This window comes from Hippopotamus amphibius, chromosome X (assembly GCF_030028045.1).
Source record: "Hippopotamus amphibius kiboko isolate mHipAmp2 chromosome X, mHipAmp2.hap2, whole genome shotgun sequence".
In the NCBI taxonomy this organism is placed as follows: Eukaryota; Metazoa; Chordata; class Mammalia; order Artiodactyla; family Hippopotamidae; genus Hippopotamus; species Hippopotamus amphibius.
The window spans coordinates 31,760,307-31,769,280 of NC_080203.1; positions in this window are offsets into that span (position 1 = coordinate 31,760,307).

The following is an 8,974-nucleotide window of genomic DNA, read 5'->3' on the forward strand; positions in this document are numbered from 1 at the left end:
TACCAGGAGATAATGGGCGGGCTCGCCAGCATCAATAGGCCTTCTCTCTCGGCCTCTATTTCTCATTGTAATGTTTTTCCTAACTGAAATATATTTTATGATGTTCTCTTATTATAAAAGTAATAGATACTAATTGTAGAAGTTATAGACAAGCAAAAAGAGAGCATAAAGGTCACCCATAGTCCCACAGCCTGGAACACCTATGGTTAATAGTTTCATGATTATTAGTTCAGATCTCTTTATATGTGTATTTATCTACAGTGCATATGCTATGGTCATACATGCACATTTACCTTTGGTATTCTATCTTTTCTTTTTTTGATTTGAAATTTCTTCAATTATGCAAGTGATAACATGAGTACATTTTTATAAAAGATTTTAACACAATATAGAACTACTTAGGGGAAGGTGGGAAAGACCCCAGAATGTAACTCAGAATAAATAGCTTTGTATTTATCATTGCAGTTCTTTTTCTATGAATTTTTCTATGAATTGAGATATCTATCTTCCACACTATAAAAATAGAAAGCCTAGGATCCTTCCATCATGCTATTTTTTTTTTTATTTTTTAAGATTTTTTTTTGATGTGGACCATTTTTAAAGTCTTTATTGAATTTGTTACAATATTGCTTCTGTTTTATGTTTTGGTTTTTTGGCTGAGAGGCATGTGGGATCTTAGGTCCCTGAGCAGGGACCAAACTCAGTCCCACAGCAGTGAAAGCACCGAGTCTTAACCACTGGACTACTAGGGAATTCCCAATTTACATGATCATTTTTAATCGCCACCCAGTATTTCATGGTGTGAATGCACCGTGATTTAGTTCACTAATATTCTGTGGTTGAACATTTAAGTTGTTTTTCACCCTTCTCCTGTTATAAACAGTGCTTCAATAGCTATCCTCCTGTGTACACCACTATGCACACAAGTGATCATTGTCTTGAAATAAATTTTCATGGATAGAATTACGGAGTCCAACAGTGAGAATATTTGAAGGTCCAATTGCCATCCACAAAGGACACAGCAATCTACACACCCAGCACCAGGATATGAGAGTGCTCATTTTCCTCAACCCTTGCCCACGCTGAGTATTTTAACCTTTGCCAATCTATGATAGTAGGGTGGTCATTGTTGCTTTAATTAGCATTTAAAATTGTTCCTGAGGTTTATTCATTTATTTAACAAATATAATTCAGGGCCTAGTATGTGCCAAACACTGTATTTGGCACCAGAGATGCTGTGGTGAACAAAAATACCCACAGATGTTGATCTTATGGAGCTTAGAAGCTAATGAAAGAGACAGACATTAATCAAATGATCCCATAAATAGAAAAAACTGCAACTGTGATAAGGGTTATGGAGAAGTACAAAGAGCTTTGAGGGCATATAATAGGGCATTTGGGCCATCAGGGAAGGCTTCCCTGAGGAAATGATGGTAAAGCTGGTAACTGAAGGGAGAGTTGGAGTCACCAGGTGAAGCAGGGAAGGAAGCATCCATAGAGGGAACAGCATGTGCAAAGGCCCTGTGGTAGGAGGGAGCATGATGAGGTACTTGAAAGCAGTCCAGTAGACTTGGAGCACAAAAGGACAGGTCAGAGAGGTAGGCAGTGGCTGGGGCATCTGGGCTGGTCAAGTGGGTTAAGGATTTTGGTCTTCACCCTAATTGCGAAGGGAAATCACTGAAGAGTTTAAAGTAGGAGGATGACATGATAGATTTGCAGTATGAAAAGATCACTGTGTCCAGTAATCCCACTACTGGGCATATACCCAAAGAAAACCATAATCGCAAAAGAAACTTGTACCATAATGTTTATTGCAGCACTATTTACAATAGCCAGGACATGGAAGCAACCGAAATGCCCATCAACAAATGAATGGATAAAGAAGATGTGGCATATATACACAATGGAATATTACTCAGCTCTAAAAAGGGATGAGATGGAGCTATATGTAATGAGGTGGATAGACCTACAGTCTGTCATACAGAGTGAAGTAAGTCAGAAAGAGAAGGACAAATATTGTATGCTAACTCACATATACGGAATCTAAAAATGGTACTGATCAACTCAGTGACAAGAACAAGGACGCAGATACAGAGAATGGACTGGAGAACTCGAGGTATGGGAGGGGGCGGGGGGTGAAGGGGAAACTGAGACGAAGCGAGAGAGTAGCACAGACATATATATCCTACCAACTGTAAAATAGTCAGTGGGAAGTTGTTGTATAACAAAGGGAGTCCAACTCGAGGATGGAAGATGCCTTAGAGGACTGGGGCAGGGAGGGTGGGGGGGACTCAAGGGGGGGGGGCGTCAAGGAAGGGAGGGAATATGGGGATATGTGTATAAAAACAGTTGATTGAACCTGGTGTACCCCCAAAAAAATAAAATAAAAAAAAAAAAACATAAAAAAAAAAAAAAAAGAAGATGTGGCATATATACACAATGGAATATTACTCAGCTCTAAAAAGGGATGAGATGGAGCTATATGTAATGAGGTGGATAGACCTACAGTCTGTCATACAGAGTGAAGTAAGTCAGAAAGAGAAGGACAAATATTGTATGCTAACTCACATATACGGAATCTAAAAATGGTACTGATGAACTCAGTGACAAGAACAAGGACGCAGATACAGAGGATGGACTGGAGAACTCGAGGTATGGGAGGGGGCGGGGGGTGAAGGGGAAACTGAGATGAAGCGAGAGAGTAGCACAGACATATATATACTACCAACTGTAAAATAGATAGTCAGTGGGAAGTTGTTGTATAACAAAGGGAGTCCAACTCGAGGATGGAAGATGCCTTAGAGGACTGGGGCAGGGAGGGTGGGGGGGACTCGAGGCTGGGGGAGTCAAGGAAGGGAGGGAATACGGGGATATGTGTATAAAAACAGATTATTGAACTTGGTGTACCCCCAAAAAAATAATTAAAAAAAAAAAGAAAGAAAAGAAAAGATCACTGTGGCTCCAGTGTAGGAAATAGATTGGCAGGGCACCTAAGTGGATGCAGATAGACCATCCAAGAGGGCAGTAGTTGAGATGAGTGGTGATGAGAGTGGCTTGGAGCAGTGTGTAGTTTTGTGGATGGAGAGCAACTGACAGATACAAACTGGTAGTATCAGGACAAATACTATGTATGGAACTAAGAATCAAGCTGATTTTTTTTTGGATTCCATATATATAGCTAGTGGGAGGCTTCTGCATAACACAGGGAGATCAACTCAATGATTGGTGATGACTTAGAGGGTGGGAGGGAGTCGTGGGAGGGAGGGGATATATGTATAAATACAGCTGATTCACTTTGGTGTACAGCAGAAACTGGCACAACAGTGTAAAGCAATTATAATCAAATAAAGAGCTAAAAAAAAAAAAAAAAGAATCAAGCCGAAAACAAATCGTCATCAAGTCCTGGCCTGTCTCCAGGAATCTCTCTTGCATCTATTCCATAAACCCTGTTCCAGCTCAGGCCCATTCCTCTCCTGCCCAGACCATGCACCAATCACTTCCATGGCCTCAGTCTCACCTCCAGTTTCTTTCCTGTATCTGTCATCACAGAGATTTTTCTTTTGCTTTCCTTTTTCTTTTTTATAATATTTATTTATTTATTTGGCTGCATTGGGTCTTTGTTGCTGTGCGCAGGCTTTTCTCTAGTTGTGGTGAGCAGGGGCTACTCTTCATTGCAGTATGCTGGGCTTCTCAGTGCAGTGGCTTCTCTTGTTGCAGAGCACAGGCTGTAGGCTCACGGGCTTCAGTAGTTGTGGCATACGGGCTTAGTTGCTCTGTGGCATGTGGGATCTTCCTGGACCAGGGATTGAACCTGTGTCCCCTGCAGCGAGGATCCTTAACCACTGGACCACCAGGGAAGTCCCAGTACTTTATTCTTTTTTATTGCAGAATAAGATTCCATTGTCCAGATATACCACATTTTAGTTATCTATTCATCAATTGATGGACGTTTGGATTGTTCCAACATTTTGGTTATTATGATTCATGCTGCTATGAACATTTATGTACTAGTTTTTGAGTGGACATGTGTTTTCATTTCTCTTAGGTTTATATCTAGGAATGGAATTGCTGGGTCATATGGTAACTCTGTGTTTAACATTTGGGCAACTGCCAGACTGCTTTCCAAAGCAGCTGCACCCTTACACATCATCACCAGTTGTGAATGAGAGTTTCAATTTCTCCACTTTCTTGCCAACACTTGTTATTATATGTCTTTTTGATTGTAGCCATCCTAGCAGATGTGAAGTAGGTGTATCTCAGGGTTTGAAGTGCATTTTACTGAAGGCTAATGATGTGGAGCATCTTTTCTTAAAATTATTGGCCACTTGTCTATCTTCTTGGGAGAAGTATCATTCAGATCTTTTGCCTAAATTTTTCTTACCTTTTTTTGAGGTATAATTTTTTATTGAGCTAAAACTGATATATGGCATTATATTACTTTAAGGACTTCTCTGGTGGTGCAGTGGTTAAGAATCCACCTGCCAGTGCAGGGGACATGGGTTCGATCCCTGGTCCTGGAAGATCCCACATGGCACAGAGCATTTAAGCCCGTGTGCCACAACTACTGAGTCTGCGCATTTAGAGCGCATGCTCTGCAACAAGAAAAGCCACCACACTGAGCAACCCACACACAGCAATGAAGAGTAGCCCCCACTCGCTGCAACTAGAGAAAGCCGGCGCCCAGCAACAAAGACCCAATGCAGCCAATAAATAAATAAATAAATAACAAAAATAAACCAAAAAACCCCATTATATTAATTTAGATATACAACATGATGATTTGATGTTTGTATATATTGCTAAATGATCACCATAATAAGTCCATCACCACACATAATTACAAATGTTTTGCCCATTTTTAAACTGAGTCATTTTTTTTTTTATTTTTGAGTTGTAAGAGCTCTTTACGTATTTTGGTTACAAGTCTCTTATCGGATACCTGATTTGCAAATATTTTCTCCCATTCTGTGGGATATCTTTTCACTTTCTTGTTGGTGTCCCTTAAAGCATAAAAGTTTTTAATTTTGATGAAGTCTATTTTTTTCCTTTCTTGTCTGTAGTTTCGGTGTCATACCAAAAAGAATCCATTACCTAATACATGGTCACAAAGATTCACTCTTTTTTAAAATTAATTAATTAATTAATTAATATTGGCTGGATTGGGTCTTTGTTGCTGCAACTTTCTCTAGTTGCAGAGTGTGGGGGCTACTCTTCGTTGCAGTGCACAGGCTTCTCATTGAGATGGCTTCTCTTGTTGTGGAGCACAGTCTCTAGGTACACAGGCTCAGTAGTGGCATGCGGGCTCAGTAGTTGCTCCACGGCATGTGGGATCTTCCTGGACCAGAGATGGAACCCGTGTCCCCTGCGTCAGCAGGCAGATTCTTAACCACTGCACCACCAGGGAGGTCCAAGATTTACTCCTATATTTTCTTCTAAGAGTTATAGTTTCAGATATTACATTTAGGTCTTCGATTCCTTTTCAGTTAATTTTTATATATGGTATGCGGTAGGGGGCCAACTTCATTCTTTTGAATGTGATCTCCTGTTGTCCCAGTGTCGGGAGCCGTCTGGACATGCCAATGCTGTGACAAGGTCACCAGGCTCCAAGGAGGACCGCAAGGCGAGAACTCCTTGGAAGGGCATTTCGGAGCAGGAGGATTGCAAGGCGACCCGCTCCGCAAGGACAGGCCCCAGACCATCTCCACCCGTTTTACATTCTGTTCTTTGTTTCTTTGTAATACTATGCTTACCACCCACTTCCCCTCCCTGTTTCTATGTCCCCAGGAAAGAACCAGGGTTTGACACATTCTTTCTCTGTGTCTGCCCCACCAGGTCCCCTCTCACCACTCTTTGGTGGAAAAGGCCGGCACCTCAGGCTACTAAATGCTGGAGAACAGGGAGGGGTGGCTCTTTTTGTAATGCTCATGATTGCAGCAGGCATAAGTATAGACATAGACATTAGGCATAGGTATGGGTGCTAAGGGCTATAGTTTGCTTAGATATAAGATTAAGAAGTTATTTACTTATGTTTACCTCAGAGTCACAAGGTTTTGTATGGGTGCTAAGGGCTATAGTTTGCTTAGATATAAGATTACGAAGTTATTTACATATGTTTACCTCAGAGTCACAAGGTTTGCAAGCCAAACCTGAGGAAAGAAACTGGTAGATGCTGAGGGAAGATATGCTCTGTCATAAAAGGTTTTTCCTGAGATATGCTTACTATATAAACACACAAAGCTCTGACAATAAAAAAAAGATCCTGCATAGCTGACACAGGCCTCCTGGGCTCTTCCTTGTGCCTACGCCACTCATCCCTTGGGTACTCCTGGACCCGCCGGAGCTGGACTCCGGCATCCCAGTATCATTTGTTTATTGATTTTCCCAGTTTTGTTGAGATATAATTGACATACATCACTGTATAAGTTTAAAGTGTAAAGCATAATGGTTTGACTAATATGTATTGTGAAATGGAATTGTTTTCTTAATTTCATTTTTGAATATTCACTGCAAGTAGACAGAAACACAACTGATTCTTGTGTGTTCATCTTGTATTCTGCAACTTTGCTTAACTCATTTATTAGTTCTAATAGTTTACAGTTGATTCCCCAGGGTTTTCTGTATATGAGATCATGTCATCTGCAGAGATAGTTTTACTTTTTCCTTTCTAATCTGTGCATCTTTTATTTTATTTTCTTGCTTCATTGCCCTGGCTAGAACTTCTGGTAAAATATTCAACAGAAGTGGTGAGAGTAGACAGTTTTGTCTTGTTCTTGATCTTGTGGGGAAAGCATGCAGTCTTTCACTATTAACCATGATGTTAGCTGTGCATTTTTCATAGATGCCCTTTGTCAGAATGAGGAAGTTACCTTCTATTCCTAGTTTATTTTATCATAAAGGAGTATTGAAGTTTTCAAATGGTTTTCCTGCATCTATTGAAATGATCTTTTTTTGTTTTTTATTCTATTGATATGATGTATTACTTTAATAATTTTTAGATGTTAAACCAACCTTGCATCCCTGGGATAAATTCTGCTTTGTCATGGAGTGTAATCCTTTTGAAATGTTGATGCATTTGGCTTGCTAGTGTTTTGTTGATCATTTTACATCTATATTCATAAGAGATATTGGTTTTTTTCTTATGATATCTTTGTTTGGCTTTGGTACAAAATACTCCTTCATTAAAGTTTCCCTTTAAGCACTGCTTTAGCTTCATTCCACAAATTTTGGTATATTGTGCCATCAGTTTTATTCATACCAAAGCATTTTCTAATTTCCCTTCTTATTTTTTCTCTGACCCATGGTTATATATGTGTGTTGTTTAATTTCTACATATTTGTGAATTTCTCTGATTTTCTTCCGTTATTTATTTCTAATGTTACTCCATTGTGGTCAAAGACCATACTTTGTAAGACTCTGATCCTTTAAAATGTACTGAGGCTTGTTTTATGGCCAGTATATGGCCTTATCCTGTAAAATGTTCCATGGTGCATTCTCCTATTGTCGGGTGGAGTGTTCTATAGATATCTGTTAGGTCTAGTTAGTTTACAATGTTATTCAAGCCTTATATTTCCTTTGAAAAATCTCTTCCCCATCTGTTTTATTCATTTGGGGGGGTTGTTATTAGGTACACACAGAGATCTTTTTAATATCCAGATCTGATTTTGTCCCTCCTCTGTTTGGATACCTTGGCTTCTCAAGGCAATGATCTGGCTACTGGTAATTCCCAGTCCTCTCAAATTCTGGCTTCCAGACACAATGACTACCTTAGAGTTCCTTGAACCCACAGTGATATTTCTTCTTTCTGGTCTTTGCATGCACTATTATTTTTGCCTAGACTATCACAGATCTCAACTGTCCCTTTCCCAGCTCTTACTCATGGTTCAAGGCCTAAGAAATCTTTCCGAACCAACATCTGATTAATTTGTTGCTCTTCTGTGGTCTCTCAGTATCCTGTGCTTACTGACCTCTGCTTACTGCACAGCGCATCTCCTCTAAAAAACAATTGGAGGGACTTCCCCATTGGTTCAGTGGTAAAGAATCTGTCCTGCAACGCAGGGGACACAGGTTCGATCCCTGGTCGGGGAACTAAGATCCCACATGTCACAGGGCAACTAAGCCCGTGCACCACAACTACTGAGCCCACATGCCGCAATACAGAGCCTATGTGCTCTGGAGCCTGCTCGCCACAACTAGAGAAGAGAAAAAGTCATACGCCACAACGAAGAGCCTGCGTGCTGCAATTAAGACACTACACAGCCAAAAAAAAAAAAAACCAAACCAAAGCCAAAACCAAAACCAAAACCAAAACCAAAAAAGCACTGGAAATTTGTCTGTCTCATTCATCAGACTGGAAGCTCCCTGAGGGCAGAAACAGGTGTAGGTCATCTCTATTTCTCCAGCACCCATCATAGATTGGGCTGAGCAAAGAGGAGAGTGTCAAGTTTTATTGAATAAACAAACAAACAAGTGTTTCTGATCTGCACTCTTTCACAAGCCTGTGGGTTTATGATGCTATTAAATGAAGAGGCAAAAGAAGAGTCTGTATATACTGGTCATAGCACTATAAAAACAGATGTGTGGGCTTTGAACATTTGAGAGATAGGAGATGAAATAGATTGATTTTGGTGACAGATTGATATGGGGGTTGAGGAACAAGGACACATCAAGGATGACTCCTATGATTCTGATCTGTGTGACAGGATAAATGGTGGTGTCATTCTCTGAGAGGTGGAACAGGTATGAAAATCAGGTTGAGGGTCAAGAGCAGGAAGGAGATGATGTATCTGTTCTTGAATTTGTTGAGTTTCTTTTGCAATATCTAAATGATGATCCAGATGGGCAGCTGGACACATGAAGCTGGAGTTGGATAGTTTGGGCTGGAGGTGCAAATAGGTACTATACTGGATATTGTCCTCAATAATATTTTTTAATAGCCAGCAGAAAATTTTACATGACTCTTTATTGTAGTGATCAA